The sequence below is a fragment of the Lonchura striata genome, chromosome 13 (genome assembly GCF_050655825.1).
Source record: "Lonchura striata isolate lonStrDom1 chromosome 13, ASM5065582v1, whole genome shotgun sequence".
NCBI lineage: Eukaryota > Metazoa > Chordata > Aves > Passeriformes > Estrildidae > Lonchura > Lonchura striata.
Window position 1 is genome coordinate 9,414,013 of NC_140715.1, and position 24,591 is coordinate 9,438,603.

Sequence of the window (24,591 nt, forward strand, 5' to 3'; positions counted from 1 at the left end):
GTGGTTTGTGGGCTGTAATGGTTCTGTGGCCTCTGCTGAGGCTGCTTGGTAACACCATCTTGCCAGGTACCTCAGATTGGCCAGTGTAAGGCAAATGCAATGCAGAAGAAATGGAAATATGTTAGCAGTGCGGTCTTTGGTAAAAACTCCTGCAGCTATTTTTACTACTGGAAAATGGGAAGTGTAAGATCAAGAAAATACTAATGACAATTATAGTCTTGGGCACCTTTCACAGTGCTTGAGATTTAGTCTTCAGACGTGCAGACCTTGCAGAAAGCTGAAAATGGACTTTTAGTGTAATTTATATTAAAATTTATTTAATTATAGGGATATAACTACAAAATGCTTTTAATATTAGATTGTTCAGTTCTCAGTAAGTGCTAGGGTCATTAACAACATTTGATACATTGTGTGTTTAGCAATTACACAAATGCCATGCTGATATTCTCATCTCGCATCCTCATCACTGAGTTGTTAACACCAAAGGATATGTGCAACTTTTCACTCATTTCTAGAAAATTTGCTAGAGAAGGATTATTAATTTCTCAGATTTCTGACTGTGAAGCAAATGTAGCTTGAGGCTTAATGTGCTGACAGTGTTTCCCCATTTTTAAAGGTAGTCCAGCTGTCATGGTTATAGTGCAAGAAACCAGTTCACCAAGCTTAATGATAGTTTCAAGAATGAAAAAAGGAGCTGAAGTGTTTTGAAGTGATCATCAATAAAAAATTGGTTTAAAAAGAAACAGAAAACATCTTGTTATTCTCTGATCCAGTGTTATTTTGTATATGTGGTGGATATTGTTAGGCTGGTTGAACTGGGTGATTTATTTCCAAGTCACAGAAACATTTCAGAAGAAGAGGATGTTTAAACTTTCACTGTGCTACATGCCATAGATATCATTTTCTCTTTCTTTACTCCCTTCAACCCCTTTATAGTCTTTGTGGCTTCATCTCTTCCCTTCTCCTGCATCCCTACCTTTATTTAGCTCTAGGTAAAGGTTCCCTGTGATGCCTCTGGGGTTTCTGGAATGCTGCTGTTATTTCTCCTCCTTTCTCTCCTCTCATGTGCTCAGCAATCATGAGGCAAGTGCTCCAAGGGGACAGCAGGAAACTTCTGCTTGAAAATGCAGCAGCAGTGGAGCAGTTGGGGTGGTTGAACACAGCTGGTCTTGAAAGGGAACCACCACAAAATATCTGGCTGGGACTTTGAAAATAGCTCTGTGCTTCATACATAAGTGGCCAAGGCCTGAGGGGGGACTCATGACAAAATGAGTCATTCTGTCATGAGCAAAATGAGCAATTTTGCTAAAAAAAAAAAAAAAAAAGAGCAAGGAGCATCCAAAGGTGTTTCTTTTACAATGGTTTCACAAACTAGTGAGCTGAAAGTGTTTCTTGTTAACATCTCATGTGATCTTGCTTCCAAGTAATCTCATTTGTGCCTGCCTCCTGCTATCTGACTCTCCTGTGCTGGGAAGGGGGAAGAGCTCTTTTCTGCTCACAGCTCTCCTCTGTGGTGTCCCAGTGAACTCCTGGCACTAGGATAGAGCTGGCCAGCACATCTTAATGTCAGTGTTTGCACAAATGGATTTGTTAGAAGCAAATGGCTTCAAGGGTCATTTGAAGAACCTCCCCAAATGCATTGTCCCTCATCTAAACACTGCAGACTGCTGATGTAACTCATCCTTTAAACATCCTGTTTGTGTTATGACACGTGCAGGAGGTGGGGGTCTGCAAGCAGTCCTTTTCTGAGAAATTCTAGTTGTCCTTATTATCAGATCTATTGGGGTTGTTCACATCTTTAGACTTGGGAAGAGACACAGCTTCCTTGGGAATTTTATTCTTTCCAGAATACTGCAGGCATAGCAGAGGCGTGCTTTTAGGAGTGACCTTTTATCACACCAGATAATAGTATGATATCTGTTAATTCACTGTTGTGATGCTTTAGGCAAATGTGATGGGTGGAGAGGCAAGCAATATATTTGGTAATGTCATCCTCTGTAAAAAAAAAAATATTATAAGGAAATGCTTTATTATCATTGCTCACAGTAGTAGCTTTCTGGTTTTCAAAATACCAGCAACATGTCAAATGCTTTCAGAAGATCCCTAAGAACAGCACTTCCCTCAAACAATTCACAGTCATAGCAGGCTGTCACCTGCTGGTGTGCATGTGCATTTTCCATTTTTTATTGCCCTTTTTCAAATAGAAGAAAAAAGGAAAAGCATCCAAATGTTCTCAGTTGTCAAAAGAAGAGAAAAAAAACAGGAGGACTGCAACATGAGTAGGGAGTTGTTATTTATATTTGTTGAGGGTAAAGTTCAGATGATTACCTTGAATGTTGCAAAGCTTTGCATGACAGCCTTGATATTTAATGAGAATTTGTTGGTAGATATCCAGAGGGGAGATCGTTTTGAGTTCTTGAATAGAATTTCACAGTGTACTATTTCTGTTTGAGAGAATGAGTAGGGGTTCATTATGGGAATATGTGTTGAGCTGTAAGCAAAACCTACAGTGCTGGGGCAGCAAGAAGAGGCCCCTGCCCATGTCACTGCCATCAGGTACCAGCCCATCTCTTCATGATCACTCAGAGCAAATGCATTCATTCCGACATATCATGACTTATTCTTCTGTGAGGCTTAAATATTGCAGTACAGCCTTCCTGCTACATATTATAGGGAAAAAAACCTGCTCAGGTCTCTTAAATAATCTAATCTTGTCCATTTGTTTACTTCTTACACATTTTCCTTTCTTTGTTGCAGCCCTAGAGCTGTGCTTCAAATTTTCACAGTGGTTTACTACATATATTTCTTTCTGAAGTTTGGCAGTGTATTAACCAACATTGTGTTCTAAAAATAAATTGGAAAATTTCAACTTGACTCTTAATTGAAGCTTTGCTAATTGTCTATCAGGATTCATTTTGTTAAAAATATAAATGATTTCTCACTGGGTAAATTTCAGCCATTTCTAATCTTTCTTTCTAATTTCTGTATTGATTTGAATTAATTGTTATTCCAGGATTGCAAGCTCTTCCCTCTGACTGTCTAATGACTTTTACCAACACTTTATCACACTTGCTTTGAATTTTAATGATTCAGGAGATGGAGTTTCAGCAGTCATTGCTGCCTAGAAAGGAAATTGGTTTTCATTGTTTAAAAGTTATTGGATGTGCTGTTCTTTCTAAACATCAAAAATTTGGGTCTTCTCATGATGTTTTGTTTTTAAAGCTTACTTTTTCAATGTCTTGATGAAGTCACATTTTGACCTAAGCAGTATCCTGGCTGGAATCAAGAACCGACATGGTTTACCTTATAGTTTCCTTGATTTTATTATTACCTTATCTCTCCATTTGCCATAGAAAACAAATTTTAATCATCAGGTGAGAGAGGGGATGGAAAACTTTCTCTTCTCCCACTTTGCAGAATGCCCTTCCCACTTGTGCTTTGCTGTCAGTGTAACTTCAAGCCTCCCAGAGAAGAGCTCGAGTGCTCTCTGGGGACATGAATTTCCATAGTAAGGTCTTTGTTTTCTGAAATCTGTAATGTAGTGGAAATATAACCTCCGGACAGAGTATACTCTTACTGCTCAGCCAGCTCTCTTTGAGACAAGATTTTGTTCCAGCAGTGGATGAAATGGTGAATTGCAGTTCAGAAGTAAATGTGTGTGGTTGAGCACAGAATTCAGCCAGCAGCTGCTGGGGTGGGTTGTGCCTCTGCTTCTGTTGGGAAAATGGGAGAAGCATTTCTGACACACTGAATGTTGTAAAAACTGATAGCAAAATGTTTCAAGTTCCCTTGACCAGTGACAATTAGTTTAAAAAAACATAGTCACTTTGCCACACGACCTCTTTCAGGTAGCCCATAACTGAGGCCCTTAATCTTGGTTGTTTTGGTTTGTTTTTCCCCTAGGACTACACAGCAGATTTTTATGGGGACTGAAGAGTCAGGTTCTGTTTGCTCACTTAAAAGCATGGGCTAACAAAACCCCCATATTTCTTTTTCTTAAGAAAGCAGAGGAACAAAAGAGGAAAGAGGAAGTGGGGCAGGATGGAAGGAGAGAGAAAAGATAGACACAAGTGTCAGATGGGAGGAGACCTTGGGGAGACTAAGGTGGGTAACACTGCACTTCTTCCAAGGCAGATTGAGGATTGCTGTCTTAAGTACTGTGTTATATTTCACCAAAATTCAGAATTTCAGTAAAATGCCTTAAACTGCATTTGCAATATACATTCTATCCCAGCTTTGGGAATAATAGTAATAGAGCTTAGAAATATGAGGAACTTTTGTGTCACTTTTATTTCTGGAGTTTTTATTCTTTCTTATTCACAGAACAATGAAAAATGCTAAAGTGGTTATTTTTGTGGGAAAAAAGTCCTGAATATCTTGGCACAATTTTCAAAACTGATAAATTCAGGGAGGAGCTATTTTTCATATCAAGTTACAAATATCTCCTGGGTGACTCCAGGGGATAATCTAAGTAAATTGTAAAATTATTGCCTTGTAAGAGTTTAATTCCTAAAAGGATCACAGAAAAGCTGTTGTATGCACAATTACAATAGATACAGGTAACCTGCCTGGTACAGTTGCTTCCATTTAGTGAATTTCAGTGGTGTTTTCATGCAGCCTTTTAATTAACTTAATGCAAAACTGAGTTTCTAGGGTGAGTGATGATTTATGTGCCAGTATTTCCCAGTGTTTGCTCTAGAGACAGAAGACTGATGGTTTAAACTGACTGAAAATGTTTCTTCCTTTTCTGTGTGACAGTTCATTAACAGATTATACACAGAAACATCTTTACATAAAAATCAGATTCATCAACAAATACGTCAAACACATTTAATCCCATTCACTTGATGAACACAAATAATCCATAAAGGTGATTTATTATTGCCACTTGTTTTATCTTGCATGATCAAACTATAATCAATAAGAGCTATTAGTCTTTCAAGTTAGAGATTTATAGACCTTGGTCATGGAGTAATAGCCAATATTCACATAAAAATCAGTTTGAATAGCCTTTGCTTTTACATTCATATGTCCTTGAGACTCAGATACCAAATTGGATTTCATATCATGAAACAAACTGGATTATAATAATCTTAAATCAAAGAAATCAGAGGGGAAAATTGGTTTGTTAACCTAGCAATTGATTTCTTTTCCACATATATCATACTGGAAATCCAGCTACTCAGCATTTTTAAAACTATGCATGCAAAACAGATTTTCAACAGTTCTTTCCTTAAGATCTGTTATCCTGTGAGGGTTTAGGTCTTGCTTTGTGGTGTGTCAGGATCAGCCCTGGAGCGCCCAAACAGCTCAGAGCAGGCTGATTCCAGAACTCTGTGTATTGTCTTCATTTTTGTCACAGTGATTTGTACAAGTTCCAATTCAAACTTCCAGTTAGTAACTTATAATTTCTTATAATTCCTGTGACTTTAAAATTTGTCTCCCCTCAAATTTAAATAATATGAAAAATATAAACTTTTTAACTTAAGGTTGCCTTACTTCAGAATCATAGGTAAAATGAAAAGTTCCATTTTTGGGGGGCTGCTGTTACCTGTTGCTCAAGTTAACACTGTCATATCCTTTTACCTTATATTTAATTGTCAGCTGGTTTTATTATTGTTGAGGAATCTCATATTTGAATTCCCAGATGATCCCTATTTCTTAATATGGAGAGCTGACAAGAAACTCTACAATAATACGAGGTAAAAAAAAAGGTTTTCACCTACTCCAGTTACAAAAGTACTAGCTGTGGTTTAGTTTTAGGATTAAAGGCCTGGTATGTATAGGTAAGGGGGTTAACAAAACTCTAAGTTCCCAAAGTTAAGAGATGCACAAATCACCTGGGAGCAGAACAATTTCTATGTTCTTTAAAATATTCTTAGCCCAGCTTTGTGCATTTTAATAAAACACGGTGAATTAGGGTTCATACAATGTGCCTGAAGTCTCTGCTTTTCTCAGCACTGTGTTTGACAGGAATTAGGATATTTTGACTGTTGAAATTTCATTTTGACTCCACGGGTGGGAGATGAGTACACTGAGAAAATAGTTCTAGTGTTTCCTTCCTTTTTGACACACTGTGATAGACAGTTGGCAAACTGCTGTTATATTAATCCTTCCAGTGCAGAGAGTAAATCAAGTATACAATGGTGTCTGTAAAGGAGTAAATTCATTTCACCCCATGACTGTGTGATGGCAGAGGCACTGCTCTGTGAGAGTATGTGAGGTCAAGGCAATTAAAAAGTCCTAATTCTTGTGGACTTTTATTTATACATTATTTATTAGAATTATATACTTGGATCTATTTGAAGCTGTCTTTTGGCTCATCATTATAACCTTAAAGTAGAGCTTTCCCACTGAAATGATAAATAGTTACTTTTTTGAAGTAAGAAATTTGATGTTTTCTGCAGATGAGAGGCTTACCATGTAGCTGGGTCTAACCTTCCACTGTGTTTCAAGTCATGAAATTATGCAACCATCAACAGGTACTTCTAGGTTATTAACAAATGAACAGTTAAATTAAGTTACTAATCAGGCAAAAAATATATTTAGTTTCCTTTTCAGAATGTTATTATAATTACCCATAATACATCAACTGGATGTTTCATCTTCTTTCACATGACAGCACTTTTTTCCTCTTTACATATACAAATTAATTTAAATTCTACTTTTATTCTAATATTTTTTATTATTATTTTCCTATCTGCTGCCTCAACAAAATGCTGTCACTAAATATTTTTATTTTTCCTGGGAGAGTTCAAGAAGTGTTTGGACAATGCTGTCAGACACATAGGGTAATTTTGGGGCTGTCCTGTGCAGGGCCAAGAATTGGATTTAACCATCCTTGTGTCACTTCCTACTCTCAGGATATTCTATGATTTTCATTGATTTTGTATCATTTGAGATAATGTCTATATGTTCCACTCGTAGGCACACACCAAACTGAGTTTTAACACATAGGGGAGACAGAAAAGTGTGAGATCTTTCCTCTTCCCATGCATATAAGAACCCCTTGAATTTGCTATGGATTGTTCAAACTTCTCTCTGGAAATAAAACCTTTCAGTTTTACCCTCACTGGTGAATGAGATATGAAGCACCCACTGGAGTAAAGGATGTCTAAGATACCATTCCTGAATTTTGATATATGTGAAGAGATAAATCCCCTTCCAGGATTAGGACACAAGGAATAAATTGCTTGATTGTGGCTCCTTTTTAGACTGGCTTAACCTTGAGGTAACAAGGCTCTCAACTTGGTGAAAAACCAGTTTAGGCACCCAAGAGCTGAAGCATTTTCTATAGTCAGAAGTATTAAAACCTCACTGCTCTACCACTGCTTCTCATCTGAAAAGAGAAACACCTGACTTTCAAGGTTCCAGAGGATTTGCTGAATTTCCCCATAATAGAAAACTCAGGCAACATTTTGTTTGGGACCAGGTCAACAGTAATTTAGTTCAACAATAACAGATAGTCATAAAGATATTTATATTACAGTAGTTTCTAGATGACAAAAATAATAAATAAAATACTGGTATGTGTTGGATGGGGTGGTAAGCTGAGAGTGTGCAGCAATTCCTTCCCCCCTAATGGGCTGTAAGTAGGTTGGAGTGCTGGCAGCTGATATTTAGGATGTAATCTGAAGAAAGCAGGAAAGTAGAAGCAAGGGGCAAACTGTAGAGTGAAATGGAAATAAATAGAACAGTGAAAGTAGGAACCTTCATAATGTTTTCTTGCAATATAACAACTGCAATTCTTAAATCACTTAACCCTAGGGGGGATGCTTCTTCCACAGCTGATGAGTGAGATATAAAGGGAAATACTTTTGCTGGAGAGCCAGCGTTGTCCCACCACAAAGGCCGTCCTAGTTTGAAATATGATATGGCTCAATGATGTTAAAAAACCAGCCAAAGTTCATATCTGTGTTAAACAAACTTCTTTCTGCAAGGGTAATACAAATTTCAAGTTATTAGAGTTTTGTACCCCTGTGACACGATGTGTTTCTTAAGGAGCTTGATGTCTAGTGTGCAGCTCTAGCTCTTTCTTTGTTCTTATCATTTGTTTGACAATTTATGTTACACAGAATTTTGTCACCTACTGTACTAAATCCTCTGGGGCCTGGTGAAAAAGAGAATGTTTGTCCCTGTTTCATGAATACAGCTGATTTCCTCAGATTCTCCAGGGAGTAAATGGAGACAAGTTTTCACTTTCAGCATCTGTGTGTTACTGCTGGCATATGGCAGCCAGTGTGCCCATTGCTGGCAATAAACAAGATGCAAAATATACTGCTTTATTTGTAGATTTCTCTCCCTGGTTTGCTTAAAGTTTCCTTTTCTACCAGCTGTCACTGAGTTTAGGAGTAATGATTTGGCCTAAATGGACTCATGATTGCTACCTGCCAGGGAAGCAGCTGGAAGAAGTATAAATATTTTCCTTCCATTTCAATACATGTTCATCTTTCATTAATGTGTTTTCTGGGTTAAAGATGTGACTGATTCACTCTAGGTCTGTATGGTCACAACTGGGCACTTATTCAGTCATCAGCTGTTGTAGCTTTACCATGGATTATTGGGTGGCATTTGCTCCAATGGTTGCTACTGTCTTCTGGTATAAATGTTCATTAGCAGTGCCTTTTCTCTACTCTAGGTCTAAAGCAGTTATTTAAAAATAAGTTAATTTCCCTCTTGGTGATATTTGCTATGTTTCTATTCCATTTCCTTCTCTGTACTTAAAGAGACAGCAGTCTGGCATGTCATACCCAGAGATGATAGGCAGTTTTTATTAGGGATTTCTGATGGGCTAGGAAAGCAGGTAAATCCTGTCTTCTTACTAAATCAGTTGCCATTCATTATTTCTAAACAAGTCTTGCACTAACTGCAGAGTTTTGCAAGCATTCCATGTTTCAAGACTCTGAAGGATATCTAAAGTATTTGAGGCTTAGTTATTTATTAAATTAGGTACAAAACATAAAAGAATCAGAGCTACCGTTCCAAATTCACTCACATGCCCAGGATGGAAAAAAACTTTACATATAACCCAGCACATTTTTGCAGGCTGGAGGTTGGGTGGGCTGATCCCTGACCCCTGTGCTGCCCAGGGGTGATGAGGCAGGGGTGCTGCTGCCTTGCTAAAATCTGTAACTACAGCTGTACTGTGTTAAAAAGGTCAGCACCAGATTGGAACATGATGAATGCTTTGGTGCTGCTTCATATCACTGCACTTTGATCAGAGGTAAATTAATTTGTATTTTAATCCTATCCTTCAAGTTTAAGGCCTAATAATGCTATTGAATAATGTGTCACCAGTTTTTTTATGACAGTGGTTTCTATTGTCTGATATAAATAAATTTGGCAGACCAGGTCTGTGTTGCATCTTGCTTTCTTCTCTAATTGTTTCTACTTTCTCTTACAGAATGAACAAAGTGTTTTTTCTTCTACTAGTAAGCAAATGTCATGTAATAACTGAGCAATCTGAAAAATTCAATCAAATGTGTCTGCATATTTGGGGAATAAATAGATTATAACTGTGTAAGGGGTATAGGCATAGCTGAGGGAGAAGAGGGGGTGCAGAGGGGCCAGGCTTTTACTCCATGTGAAAAATGACCTTTTTCCCCTACATGAATCTGTGTGCAAGAGCTCTCTCAAGCTACATATATTGGTTGTTTTCCAAAAAAGAGATATTAAACTTATAGTTGGTTATTTTGCCAATAACTGGGAATAGAACCCTCCAGCAAAAGAGGCTTTTACCATATTTGTGTAATTTTTTATGATGATATGGGGTTTTTATGTTGTTTTCAATGACATTCATATTTGAGTTGCACGGGGGGTTTCTTTGGTGAAGCTTGGAACAAAAGCAGAAGTGTGGCAATTCTCTCCTGTGGCACTGGTGACATTTTGTGATTCATTTGTCTTATGGAGACTATTGACTTGAGATCAGATACATCAAAAGGAAATCTCTATTTTTTTTAAATAAAAAAATTGTGTTCAATTTCTATTGATTTCTATGTTGCAGTCACAGGTACAGGGGTACATTTAACACAGGGATGTGCTTGTGAGCAGCATATTTATAAAAGCAAATGTGCAGCTCAAAGAAACTTTAAGAAATGTGAGAAAAGAGACTGTGATGGATACAATGGATCATATTCAACATTTTCAACTGAACACAAGCTAAGAAGCTTCCCATGAAACACACGAGTGTTGTAAACTTATGGTTTTCCATATTAATAGGGAAAAATCCTGTAAAATATTAGTTTTTCTTCTGCTATCTTACAAAATTTCAGTAATTGCTCCTGCTTATGTTTGTGGTCACAAATTTTCTGTGAAGTAGCTAAATGCTGCATCACTAATGATCCTGTGTTGATTGATCTTAGAACTGAGGAGGAAAAGAGAATGATCATAGGAAATTGGCTTTAAGGGCACTGATGAAGGGTAAGGGATGCACCATGTGACACCTGGTTATAAACAGCATGTAGTGATTGGATTGAAAAACAGGAAGGGAGCAACTCAATAAAAAGACATTTACAGGCAGTGTATTCTTTACTGAATATTAATGGTTCTGTTTGCAGTTAGAGAATGAAATTATTTATTGCTACTAACATAAATATGAGTTGTTCAAAGCATTGCATGGAGGAAATATATATTCTTCCCATTCAAAACAGTTTTTAAGAAAAATTAAAATTGTAGTTAATGGTGTAGCCCACTGAATATCTGATTGCTTCCAGCTATTGAACCAGGACAGAAAGTATACTTTTGCCTTAAATTACCAGCTGATGAAGGAATTATATTTTGTATTTCATTTAGGGTTTCAGATCAAAAATTCTTCAGGTTCCATATCTTGAATCATACAAAAGAGGAAACTGAATGAGCTCATTTTCTGTTGATGCATGAAAGAGGGTGATGAATCTAGAAAAAAATTGGCTTTGTGAGGGAGTGCACAGGAGACAAAGTTGATTTGATCTCTGTCAGTACTTCAAAAGTTGTGGCATTCAGGCAAATTCCTAGCTCTGTTTCTATAACAAAGTTAAAACTACCTTTTTCTAGTCTAAATTTTTGCAAAAATTATCTGCTTTATGATGCATAGCATAGTAGTGATTTTCTATTAGTTAGGGTCTTTAAGCAGGATTTTTAGTAGTGATCTGTATACTCATGTGTCAGTAAAGTAGGGTAAAATAAAAATTGGAATTAAGAACTGTATAGAAAGTCATAAAATGAAACTTACACTGAGACTTCATTGGAGCATTTGGAACAGGGGCTCTGAATAGCTTCAGAAGAGTTTGTGGCATCTTCCTTCAGCCTCAAACTTTCTGCAGAGATTTTTCTGATGTCTTTGCATGACATCTGGAAATTCATCATTTTTCATTCAGTTCATAACTCCCAGCAGGAACCCCTGGCATGGCAAGAACACTTAACCTGAGTTAGTCATTCTAGAAAGTTCAGTGGCTGCTTCACAGCCCACCCCTCCCACAGGCTATTTGGTGTTTACTGCAAGAGAAGCTGTAAAATTTCAACTTTTACTTTTAAACATGTTATAACAAAGGGGATGTTTCAGCCTTAGACTGGACATCTGTGCTTAATCCTTCATTTTAGCCCCTGAATGGACATCTGCACCTTGTCCCTTCATCTTGAGCAGAGATATTTATTTATCCTTTTTGAGGTGGGATTTAGAGGAGAAAGCAGGTGAAGGACCTCATTCACCTTTTCCAATGAGGTACTGTCTTATTTTATTAGACCTGCTCCTCATCTATCCAACAGCTAAGATGCTAAGATGTGCCTTCTACTGGCAGTCTTGATTTGTCTCATTTTTTTGTTTAATGTAAATATTGCAGCAAACCTCTTAATGGCACAGAGAACTCTTATTGATTTATCTTTTCTCTCATGCCAACTGCTGAATGCAAAGAGGAGTAATTCCTTGAATTTAAGGGGATTCTGTATGCAAGGTTCCTGGAGGAAAAGGGAAGGGATTTTTATGCAACACTTAAATTAAAGGCACCTTATCTTGTAAGGTGCCTGGTTTTTAGTTTTCCACAAGGATTTCCTTGGTCAGATTATATGGCCTGCTCTAGTCTCCTTGTATCCAGTTTCCTTTCTTCTTCAGCCTAAAGCAACATTACTGTGACTGCATCACAGAATCCAAAACACAAGGGCCACAGAGGAATTCTTCTTATACTTCAGTATTACCTCCATTCCTTCCTTCACCCACTTCACTCACTGTTTTTCCAAGGATCCTCCTATTCACACAAGGAGAAAGAGTTTACATTGTCTCCCAATGCAGGGAAATAATGCTGAGAAAGCTTTCACAAATGTTGGTGTCTTGGCTATATTACATTGTTGCTTCCATGTCCATTGAATTCCATGCAAAATAGTAGCAAATACATGGTTGGTTTCACTAAGATGCCCAGAGAGAGAAGTGAGTTAAGTGTTTGGTAGTTTTGGGAACAATTTTCACCATCTTTACATGTGCACTTAGGCTCAGCATTTGCAGAGAAGCAGGATGCTCTCTGAGGCCATACAGAAGATGTACAGCTGAACAAGAGATGGCAGATGTTCTGGTTACAAATCATTGAAGAGTCCTGGCAGAGACTTTAAATAGTCATGAAGGCTGGCTGGATACAGGCTTCTTAAAAGTCCTGCTTCAAATTGCAGTGATGCTGCTGGAAGCTGGAGGCAGAGATTAAGGTAGTGGCTGTCCCTTGGGGCAAAATTCTCAACTTGAACTCTTCCCTGCACAACAAATCCTAAGCATGTCTTGCCCTTGTTCCATGCGTAGGGTTTGCATTAGAGTCCCTTTCCTGTTTGGTTGTTTTGTTTGTGGGTTTTTAAAAGAAAAGTCTTGCTCCCTGAACCAGTGAGGAGGCATATTAGTTTGTTACTGTGCTAAATGCTAGAATCCAAAACATCGGGTTCTGAACTTTAATATCCATGGTAGGGATGGAAAGTGGGACACATTAAGTCTTTGAAACCCATGGAGGTACTCCGTGGATAATTTGATGTTGCCCACAGTAGCATCTCTCTCAACAAGTTTGAAAGAAACAAAAGATGAAACATTTCCATGTCCCATTAACCTCAGAGGAATCAGCCAGCATGACCACAGAAGCAGCACTGCAGGAACAGAGCAACTTTTCTCTCTGCTTCTTTTGAAGGCATGGCAATGGCCTTCACAGTGCACTGTGAGCAGATTAATTTATGGATTTGGGAATCCTCTTCACAGACTTCTGCTTAAACTGAAAGCTGCAGCTAGTCAAGGGAGGACACAAGAGTGGATACAGAGGATAAAGACAGTTTAAAAAAATTGGGATAAGCAATTGCTTGTCAGAAAGACTTCTAAATTAGAGAAAAGTATTAAGCAGGGTTTCCAAAGGGGTAGTCCTTCAACATAGCCAGTATCTCATGTATATACATGACTGACAGGAAGAGTGAACTAGTTAGTTGCTTATTAAACTAAATTTGGAGAAGCAGAGAATGTGGAACAAATAATAAAGGAGACTTGAAAGAATTACAGACTTAAGTATGAGCCCTAGTGTATTAAATGAGCTTTAATACAGACAGATGTATACCACAATAAAGAAAACAGGAAAAGTGTTCTAAACAAACAAACAAAACAAAAAAAAAATCATTTAAACTGTAAGAGAATAAAGCTCAATGGCTGTAACTCTTACATGCTGAGTAAAAAGGTGCAAAGAACAAACAGCATGTCTTACAACATTGTAAGGCATATTGTTTCCCATTGAATTATTTGATTCACTCAAGTAGCACCTGATTTTTGCCATATTTACACACCTGATTACTTGACCCACAGATTATTCCCAGTCTTTTTCCTGAAAATATTTCAAAGCATTAGAGAATTTATTTGTGAGGCAATTCTAACTACTGATTTTTCCCAGCAGTAAGAGCAATTGGGGCAATTCTGTGGTAAAAACTGTCTCATATTCCATTTACCCATCTGTAGGAATAAAGCTACATGGGAAAAAGTGAAAATTTGGACTATTATAACCAAAGTAAAGTAACAAGATTGGGTTTATTTTCCAGATATATGTGTTTTTCAGAAAAGTTAATAGCATGCCTACGCTCTCTGGTATTGTGCTGATATATATTCAGAGTGTTCTGGAAATCACATCTGTTGTGCTGTGGCTGGCAGGGGTCCCCTTTTCTCTCTATTGCCCCAATGTGCTGGATCTCTGTTGGAACTCAAAATGTCCCTCAGACATTTTTAGAGGTTCCAGGCCCAGGTCAGAAGCATTTTAGACCCTGACAGGCAGCTGGAAACAGCTGTGATTTTGGATTTGAGCCATGGAACGATTTACCAACTTTGAAGGTGGAACAAGAAGTCACAAAAGTTTAGATATTATAGTAGAAGTAGTTACAAAGCAGAGGGAAGAACTTTCTAGTATTGTACAGGGGGTTTTTAACACCTGTACAGGGGGGTTTTTACTTTTTTTACTTTGGCGGTCAGAAGTTTTAAGATGGAGGAATGTAGGCCGGTCCTGTTCCTCCTCTTTCTTCTTCCTTATCTCCGTGTTCTTGATGATGTTGGCACTTATGGATTGGTTTAGAGCAGAAAATCACCATTTAATATAGGTAATAGGCATTGGGAAAAACTGTAACCATGTCACACGTACTGTACCATATAAAAGACAGCAGCAGCCCTGGGCAGGGAGAGAAGAAGCAGTCGGGGTCAGAGAGGATGTCAGGGTGTGTGTGTGCCTCTGCCTGAGCTGTGAGCAAACTGCAGCAGCTTGAGAAGAAAATCTTTTAGATAACTTGCAATAAACTGCTTTGAGACTGAACAACAAGAGACTGCTGAGTTTTCTTTGGAAGCACAGGTTGGAGGAGAGATTTACCCCCACACAAAAACCCTGAACCAGGCCGGGATTCCGACAGATCTCCACTTCTCTTGTCCATGGATAAAATGTGAGTGTCTTACCACATTCTGTCCACCTAGATCTGTGTCCAGACAACTTCAGAGCCCCCGTAGCAGCATAGCTGCAGGAAGTACAGGAGAGATGTGCCTGCTCTGTCCAGGGTCTGCTGCCGCAGCGGGGGCACAGGAGCTCTCTCCATGGGCTGTGGCAGCATTCACCAGCTCGCTCTCTCTTTCTGCCACATGCAGCTGCATCCCTCCTTCTCCTCTAGCTGTATGGGCAGTGTTAGATCACTCTGGGGCACAACAGGAACCAGCCAGGCTTTGGGGCAGTGAGTGCACATCATCTCAAAAGCTCTTCCTCATCTCCTCTGATGAAAAGACTACAGGGCACTTATAAACATCCTGCTGTCTCAATCTGACAGAACCTCGCTATCCTTTATTGCTGGTATGAAAGGATCTGTAAATCCAAGGTCCTTGTCCTTTTCCTTACAACTGACTTCTGTGAGTTACATGCCCCATTTTGCAGTATTTCATTTTTACACAGCCCAGAGGAGCATCGTAGAGTCATGTACCCAGAACCCTGCACAGAACTGCAGCACTACAGTGCTGCTGGCCAGGTGAGGCTCCAAAGAAATCAGTGCAGCGAGGCAAAGCATTTTATTGCTGTTGGTAGTGTAGTTATATTTTATTGTCTTGGCTGTCACCTTGGACAGCTTTTCTGGCACTGGCTGATGTGGGTTAATCATGGTTACTGGGGCAGAGATAGGGTTTGTATAAATTCCTGCCATCAGCTTGGAGAAGGAAAAAAATCAATAGGAACTTCTGATCATTTTATTTTCAGTTTGAAAATGTACTGGCAAGAGGTTTTGGTAATGATTTAAAATGCATCTTAGAAATGTTTTTAATTATGATTAAGATAGCTGCTAAATTTAACAAGATACAATTAAATACCAGTTTATTAAGTTTGAATTTGTTGCTGATTAACGGTTACGCATGATGTAGGTTTTTAATGTTCCTTAATACTGAATAAATGGTTTGGATAATCAGTTGGTATATAATGTATTAATCTATTTCAAAAAGCAAAGAAAAACATGCAGTTCTGAGTGGTGCATTTTATCTGCCCCACCTATTCCAGACCTGACCTCTTGCATTGGGCTATTTAAAGAATCTGCAGCAATTGTAGGACAAGGCTTCAGAAGCTCATTTTTGGGGTTTGGTTGCTTTGTTTTCTTTTTGGTTTTGTTTTCTTAATTTTTTTATTTTTGGTGTATGTTTTGTTGGGTTTTTTGCGGGTTTTTTTGTTTGTTTTGTTTTGTTGGTTTGTTTTTGTTTTTTTTTTTGAAGGCTGCTGTATGACTTGCATATGGCTGTGTTGCAAAGAGAGCAGTGATCACTCAGAGGCATGGTAGCTTTAACCTTTGTTCCACCTTGGGCTCTGCTGAACAAGATCCAGCTCAGCCTTAGCTACGGCACCTTCATTGCTGCTGCTTAATACTTCAAAATATTTGCCATTGAAAGCATTGTCAATAAAAACACATGTGGTGCCTTCAGGAAATCCAATTTTAATTTAGAAGCTAGAAGATTTACCAAATGTCTGTTTTGTTTTCTGTATTTTTAGAATTTACTTTTTTTAATGGAATGCTTTGGAATACTCATGCTTGGAGCAAGCACACAAGCTAATGTTTTCAATAATTAGTGCTTAACACACCGCTTCTTCACAAGCTGTTGTTAGCTGTGTTACTTTCATGGGGATTCAGAGCTTTTTGGAAAGCTACTTTGTCTGTGCACAGGGTTTTCAGGAGGCATTTGCTGTGATACAGCACTGATACCTTAAAGTCTGAATAGTGGTGCAATTTAACTTTTCAGTACATTCAATTAAGTGCATTCAGACCTTAAAGTCTCAGTGCATACAAAGCTCATGTTTGGGTTAGGTGGCTGTTTCAGCTTGATGTTGTGCCTCGTACCATAACAAGGATGCAATATGCATTACTATAAGGACAGACAGTTGCAGATTAATATTTGCAGAGCAACAGATACCATAAAACAGCATAAATAGATTGTTACTGCCACAGAAATATCCTGCATGCTTGGCTTTTCAGTATCTTCCCCAGTTCTCTTGTCATGTCACCCCAGGTCCTCCTATTGAACAGTCTCAGTAATCAGGAAAAAAAAAACAAAACTTGAGCTCTTCTCATAAGAGACTGTTGAATGGCTGAACTTAAACCTTGAATTTAAAGCGTCTTACCAAATTGTTGTGTTACTGATAAGCAAGCCCTTTAGCAGTTCTGGCCTACCAGGTGCTTTGAATGCACATCCTTCAGCTATCAGCTGTGGGATGCCCTGCAGGGCAGAGCAGGGGGAGCCTCTACAGCCCCCTCCAAGTCTGCTGCAATCGTGGTCAGAGGTGCCCCTGCCCTGTGCCCCCAATCATCTTCACAGGATTTTGTTCCTTCTTACTTTTCACTTCTCATTATTAAAGTCTCATAGGAGCTTTTTGAAGTCCATCAAATAGAAGTGAGTATTCAAGTGTCCAGATTGAATCCTCTGAGTAATAAAATAGTAAAAACAAGAACACATATGAAAAAATAAATAAAATCTAATAAATATGTTACCTTATACTATTTTGACCATCAGAATTATCATATTGTGTTCTTGATTAAGGGGCTTTGCTTTGGTTAATAAGTGCCTGAAAGCTTATCTATTTTTTCTTCCCTGGATCCATCAGTCAATCCAATAAAAGGTCCATAAGTCCCTAAAACATGGCCTCATTTACATTCTTTAAAGCTACATGAGAACTGGAACTACAGTTTCATTGTAGTAGATCTTTTATGGAAGTGTAACTCATAGAAGTAATGTAGCCTTTATCAAGGCGATATTCAAATTTGTGGTTTGATGTTTTGTTTGCATTTTTAAAACCTTCAAAAATAAATAACTAAAAAACCCACAACAACCACAAAAAACACTGTAAGATTTATTCCTTGATTTTGAATTGAAAGGACAACTTTAATCTTTGGTCCTTGCTCTGTTACTTGGGGCTTTTTTCACTGAGCTGCTTTTGAAATAAGTGGTATATAATATTATTGATGTCTGCTTTGGAGAGAAGCTCAGCATGGACTTTTCTGGCATGTCATTTAATGAAGAATCCAAGATGAATGATTGTGTTAGGGACTGAGAGGCTTGGCTCCTACAGATTAACCCAAAATGCCTTTTGATGTACTTCCACCAGTGCATGGTGTGGTGCTGTCCTTGAACTGCAGTGAAAGGAGTCAAAACTAAGCCTTGGAGGCAAAACTCAAACTCTGGTTTAAGCAGGAAGGCTCTATAATTGCTATGTAATGTAATCTGTATTTGGACAAAATCTTTTGCTCTTTCTTGGGCAGACTGCCCAGAGCAGAGATATCTCTCCAAAAGAACAGCAGGTGGTATTTGGGGTATTGCCTTTCTCTTTTTCTATTGATCTTCTGTAGGCAATATGTCATTCTCAAGAACATAAATCCAAAACTTTCTTATAAAGACTCAAACTTCCTTTGAGTCTTTATAAGTTCTTCAATAGCTGGTGCTGAAAATCTATATATTTCAGATTTAGAAACTGTTTGATCTTTTCTTTTAAGCTATACAAATAGCTAAAATTTAATATTTTCAGGATATAAGTTGCTCTACAGTATTTTAGGGAGATTGTCTAAGCTAATTCAGGCTTTGAGATGCATGGATTTCACAGACTTCCCTTTAGGGAATCCTGGAGGTGGGAAAATTATTGTAACTCCTTAGGGGGTTATAGAAAAAGAGACCTCAAGGCTCTGCTGCACAAGGAATAAGTGATAGATAATCAAATGGGAGAGTTATACCTCATAGCTGCTAATAGAAATGTACTTCTCAGCTTTGTCTCCTTTAAACACTACATAGGAATCCTTGCAGGCTACAGATTTTGTGACTCAGTTGCATTTCCAAAGCCAAGTTGCCCTGAATGCAAAGTGTACATCTGCCATTTTTTGAACCTCAGAAAAAAATTCATTTTATTATAAAATTATATATTTTTGTTTCCTTCTCTTTCTGCTATGTTTCTTTTATAGCTGTAGTTAGAGAAATGAGTCAAAATCTGAACCATCACAGAGCTGCTGGAAGGAAGGATGACAGATTAATTTGGCCAAGACAGGTAGAAAACATCTGTGATCAGTGGTGCAATTGTATTCCAACTCCTGCTGTGTTTTCCTCTTTTTAAGCACACTGCCTAAGGTGTTCCCACCAGATAATTAGATTAACATCCCAAAAATTTTTCCCCATGCCTTTTGAAAAGGAAGCAGCATAGCATCCCACCAGACAGATTGGATTTGATTGCTATTCTTAGATTAGACAGCAGCAAACCACAAGACAAGAAAGCTGGGAAGTTGGTTGTAAAATTTAAATTAGGACTCCTGTCCTCTTTCTGAAATTATTTATCCTTGAGCTTATTTTTGTCTGAGAAAATTATCTCTGATGTCAGAATCATTCAAATAATCATTGATGTCGCTTAGTCACAAGACTGAATTTGCTGGTTCATTAAATATGTCTTGCATTTGTGGTTTTATCTAAGCCTGTGAAGAGAAAAATGACTGCAGCTGAAGGAAAACAGCTTTTTATTTGGTTTGGTTTAGATGTTCTTTAAATAGTGGGATTCTCCCCAAATCTGATGATAAGAAAAAGCAATTACTGAATTAGTGGGAACATTTTTAAAGTTTGCCTACAAGATTGATGTATGTTTCCCAAAGAGAGCATGAGGGGTTACATGTTTAACACTCCCTGTGCAGCACAGAGTAAGGAGTGTTTGACTGTGAGGCAGCACAATTAGATCAGTTGATTTTATTTATAAAATATTATTTATTTGCCTGTTCATTGCTGTAGGTAAGGCTTTCGTGTGTAGAGAGACATATATACAAAATTTTAAGAAGTTTTTGAACATTCTACAGGAAAGAGATTTGAGGGAAAGTGTAATTTGCAGCAAAGGCAGATTAAAAAGTCAGGCAATGGAACTGATCTCTGTACTTTTGTCTGAATCTTGCTCTTATTTGAGAGTGACAAAGAAGAAATGGTCGTTGCTGCTGTTAGACTGGCAAGCTAAAAGAAATTGCCTCTTATTTCACCCATTTTCTGCTGTGTAGGGAGACAGGCTCACGCCTATAGTCTCTGTGAAATAGATTTGAAAAGACAGTCTCGGTAAAAATCCAGGCTTTCTGCATATCATAAAACTGTATTATCTTTCCTTCAACTCTCTCCTAACATAATTTCTTCCAGGAGTAGCACTAAAAACATTTCTTCTTTGCAGTTGTATGTGTTAGGTGCAAATATTGTTTTTCCTTTCTCCAGACTGTAGTGAAATTGAGGCTGAGATTCATGATGTCTGGGGAAACTTGGTGTCCTCAGATGTCTCAATACCTGGAATAGAGAGAAGGGAAGAGTTTGGTAAAAGACTGTTAAATTTACATTTTTTCTTACTGTGAAGTAATGAAACTATAACATAAAATGTTTTTTAAGAGACAGTAATAAATTCTTATTGTTTTACTGCATATTGTGCTCTTAACACAATATATTCTTTTCATCATCTACTTAGTGATCACATCCACCTGTATTTTGTAGCTCATGGAAAAGTATTCTGCTGATATTTCCTTGACTATAAATGGATTAGTTGGGAAGATTCAGATCATGATTTTTAGCCAGATCAAAGAAACCTCTCTTCCTTTATAAATCAAAATAGGGTTTTCCTCTCTTAGAAGAGCCCAGTCGATCATTGCTGCAATCACATGACTAAATAAAATCTAACACTGCCATCTAGTGCCTTCCTTCTGGGATCTTGCTCTGGTTTAGCCCGGTGGTACCAGGGAGCCTCTGATTGTCACTTGGAACTGAGAGTTCTCAAGTGAGAGAAACAATGTCTTTTTCCAAAACTTTCCTTTTAGTCTATTTTTTTTTCCTTAAAGAATTAACTTCCTATCTAATGTCATAATAACATTAAGTGTTTTATGATATGCTAAGAACCTCAGCTTTTGCAGAGTTTCTAAAGGATTGTGTTCAGTATTGGAGTCAACTTGGGTAGGAAGTACAGAAAATAAACTTCTGTCTGGAAGCTGTTTGAAGAGTTGACTCAAATGAGCTTCTTACAACAGAGTGTGATTCACCTGGGAGAAAAAAAATCCCTTGGAGAAGGTGTCCCTGCAATTTGTAACGCAAATTGTCAAAATGGCCTTAAAGAAATAATGGGAAAGGGAAACTATTCAAGAAAGCATTTTATATCTCTGGGGAGTTGTTTAGAAATAATACATACTGGACACATTTGAATACAAAGAAATATCATGTCTTACAGGGGAAAGCCCAATTTTCAGTAGTGCCCCCAGGAGCTTGCAGAAGAGCCCATTGTCCAAGGCTTTGAGCCTGAGCAGGCTGAGTGTGCTCCCCTTCCTGCTTTAGGTGCTTGTAACATAACTTAAACATATATAATGTTTAGAAGCACCTCTTTAAGAGATGCATTGATTTTTAGATCCATTCACTTCTTAAGTAAAATGAACTGCTGCACTGAAAGCTTCTTTCAGAATTGCAGCCTGATAGCCCCAGCAGCCTGTCAGCTGCATGTTTATTTACTGCTCCATTGCACCCCCATGATTGATTCTTTCTCACATTCCACTATCGATTTTTCTGTTCTGTCTTTCTTCAACCACAAATATGAAGAAGTTCCTTGTAAGCCAAGTTGCCTTAGCCACTGTTTGAAGAGCTCTTTCTTTAGGGTCTCTGTCCCTGCCTGCAGCAGCTCAGCCTTCCTCCAGCTGGGAACGCCAGCAGGGCTCCAGCCATGGGAATTGTGACCTGCAGGACACCCCAAAACCAAAACCTGTGATGTGATCACAGCTGTTGTAATAATCTTATTCCTGGACCTTTATAGGGAAACATATTTTGCCTGTATTTTAGATATCTTATTACTGCCCTTTTCACAACCACAGATCAACAGATGTCCACAAAAGCTTCTGGGATCTCCTTTTCTGTGGTCAGGTGGCCGTTCTTTGTGTTCAATACCATCTCAGTCTTTGAAATTCAGTGTAAAAATTTAAAACCTTGATTGGGAGGAATTAAGTCAGGTAGGGTTGTTAATATGCTTTTAGAGCTGTGCATTTCTTTGGTTAAGAGAAACGTTGCTTCTCTACAGTTTTGGAAACACTTAAAATTTCTTCAATAAATCTTTTATGTTTACTGTCTTGATTATTTATTTCTCATGTGTTTTTGATTCTAGTTTCTATTCCTGTCTAGTGAGATTATGCAAGATCGAAAAAGATACTCAAATTTGCTAAATTGTAATGAAAGCTCTGCTCATGTGCATGATGAAAGTGATTCTGGTTGGTGTTGGTTTTTTGGTTGTTTTTTTTTTGTTCTTTTTTTCCCCCCCAATGTTTGTTTCTCTTCCTCCTGGTCAATGAAAACTAACAAAACTTCTTTTAATCAAGTATCATTTTGTAGATTTTCATTGCTGCAATATTTAATATTTAGTAGACATATAAGTGCTGTTTAATTGCATGTGTACATAGTGCAGGGATATAGACAAATCAGTTGTGCAGACCTTCTATCCAAGGAAAATTATGTTTACATAATATAAAAGGTAAATGTTGCATCTAACAGAATTGGAAGCAACTTCTTTCTGTGGATAAAGAATATTCTATCATTGGCTTCATTCTATACATTAGCAATATCCTGTCATTCCTCTGGACTAGAATTCACTTCCCATGCCTGTGCCTTATGAAGGGCTCTTTTTTTTCTCATTCCAACAGCAGGTATTGGCACTAGGAAGGTGAATTTATTCCTCCCGAGGTAAAGATCTTCCATCCTCAGCATCAGGCAAGTTGATAAATCACTGTAAGCCATGGGCTGGTGCTGTGAGCTCAGCTACAGTTGATCATCCGTGCACAGATGTGATTGCCATGGTGTTTTACAGGACAGAAAAGCACCCTGGGACACACAGGTTCAGATTTTAGATGGGAAAAGGGCAATGTAAAATGGTGAAATCAGCCAGTGATTATTTTCTATCAGAGGTGAGAGAAATATGAGGGGAAGGGAGTTTACATGTGGAAATGGGAAAGCTCCTGTGTCTACTCCACTTGGAGCTGCCTGGCTCAGACCTTCCCCACCCCACCAGAGCTGAAAGGGAGTTTGAGCCCAGAGCTTATTTCCATGGAGACAAGGAAACAGCTGACCAGCCCTGCACGTATTCTGCCAGGCTCTTATCATTGATAATTTTATTGACGAAATTTGATTTTATTTATCATTGACAAAATTACTTAAATAGTGCTCTAAAGCCAGTGAGATGATTTCTGCAATGGGTATCCATACAATAAACTACAAGTGATACTTTCAGGAGCTCTGTTGTGTAAGTGCTGTACCTGCTTCAACATCAGTCCTTCATATTTTGGTGCACTCAAAGTCAAAATAAATAACATGCAAATTAGCCCTTCACCCCTTGAAACAGTTATAGATTCTCCTCCCCAAAAAATATTAGAATTGCAAATCATTATGAATAACATCAAGCAATCAAAAGCTAATATAGAAATGTATGCAGAGATAAAGCAGATATTGTGTTCTGCAGGTTTAATGAAAAATGTCTGTTGCTTTTGTAGTTGTGCTTTTATTTGATCTGTTTTTCGGGCTTTTTTGTGATGAAAAATGTGAGCAGATTTATTCATAAAAATTACTATTCTCTGGCCATTTTCTTTTATAAATATCTATTAAAAGTTAGAGTCCATTTCTATTCAAAATCTATTTCCAGAAAAAAAATATGTTGGAGTTACTTTTGTACTGCTTGTCTTAGAGAACTTGGGATTACCTATTATAAAACCCAGAATTTTTTATTTTATTTTCACTTGTGATACTTTCTGTCTCTCAAGTTTTCAATATGACAGTGAAATGAAGAGAATAGTTTCCCTTTCTCTGAAATGTAAAAGAACTACCTGAAAACTATTTTAACATAAGTACATTCAAAATTAATAAGTATCTAGGAAGCAAATATTAGTGCTATTTGAGAAATGAACAGTTTCTGTGCACTTGGTTATCTCCTAAAGAAAAGTCAGCTAAATATTTTTGTTTATTAAGGCTCATAAATGTATGCAGTCATGTAAAAATTATTACAGTTTTTTTAGGAACTGTTTCACCCTTTCACTATAGAAAAAAATATAGGTCAACACTGTATGTTATTAACACTGAATAACATTCCAGCACAGTAAAATTTTATCAGTTACCTGTTTCTGGAGGTGAGAAAAAGGACTTCAAATATGTAAAATCTCAACCTTTAAAGTCTCAAGTACACTATTTTCTTTAAATAATCTGTTCATTTTACGTGTGTTTTTTAAGTGGTTTTCATTGATTAGATTCTTAACAATAATTTCTAAACAAGTTTTTCTGATAGCTGTACTTGCAGAAGTTAGTCACAGTATTTATTTAGTAATCATTACTCTCACTTTTCACTGAATTTACAGTAACAGTGAAGTAACTTATAATAACAGTGCAGCAGTAACAGCTTAATTGCAAATATTTCCATATTGCACACCACACACATTATCAAGTTAGTGCTTAAGAAAATCCTGCTCTCCTTACAGTAGTTTGAGTATTTTTATTTTGAAGAAGGTAGTAGTTTTGCCTCTTTTTTGGATTACATTTATTTCTCTGTTAATTAAAAAGTAGAACACCAAGTTAGGTCACTCACAAACCCTTCTAATTTTTATTTATAGACTTGT

General features: G+C 37.6%; 1 protein-coding gene across 19 annotated transcripts in view; it reads left to right on the forward strand.

The window, feature by feature from the left end:
* ATP10B (ATPase phospholipid transporting 10B (putative)) overlaps positions 1–24,591 on the forward strand; it is a 227,591-nt gene that overhangs the window by 108,305 nt on the left and 94,695 nt on the right. For 3 of the 19 annotated variants that reach the window (XM_085591039.1, XM_085591041.1, XM_085591042.1), the window contains one exon: positions 1–24,591. This exon is cut by the window's left edge and continues 74,699 nt beyond it; it is cut by the window's right edge and continues 3,922 nt beyond it. The exons of the other annotated variants lie outside the window; for them this stretch is intronic. The gene's annotated coding sequence lies outside the window, so the exon portion shown is untranslated. 19 annotated transcript variants of the gene reach the window in all.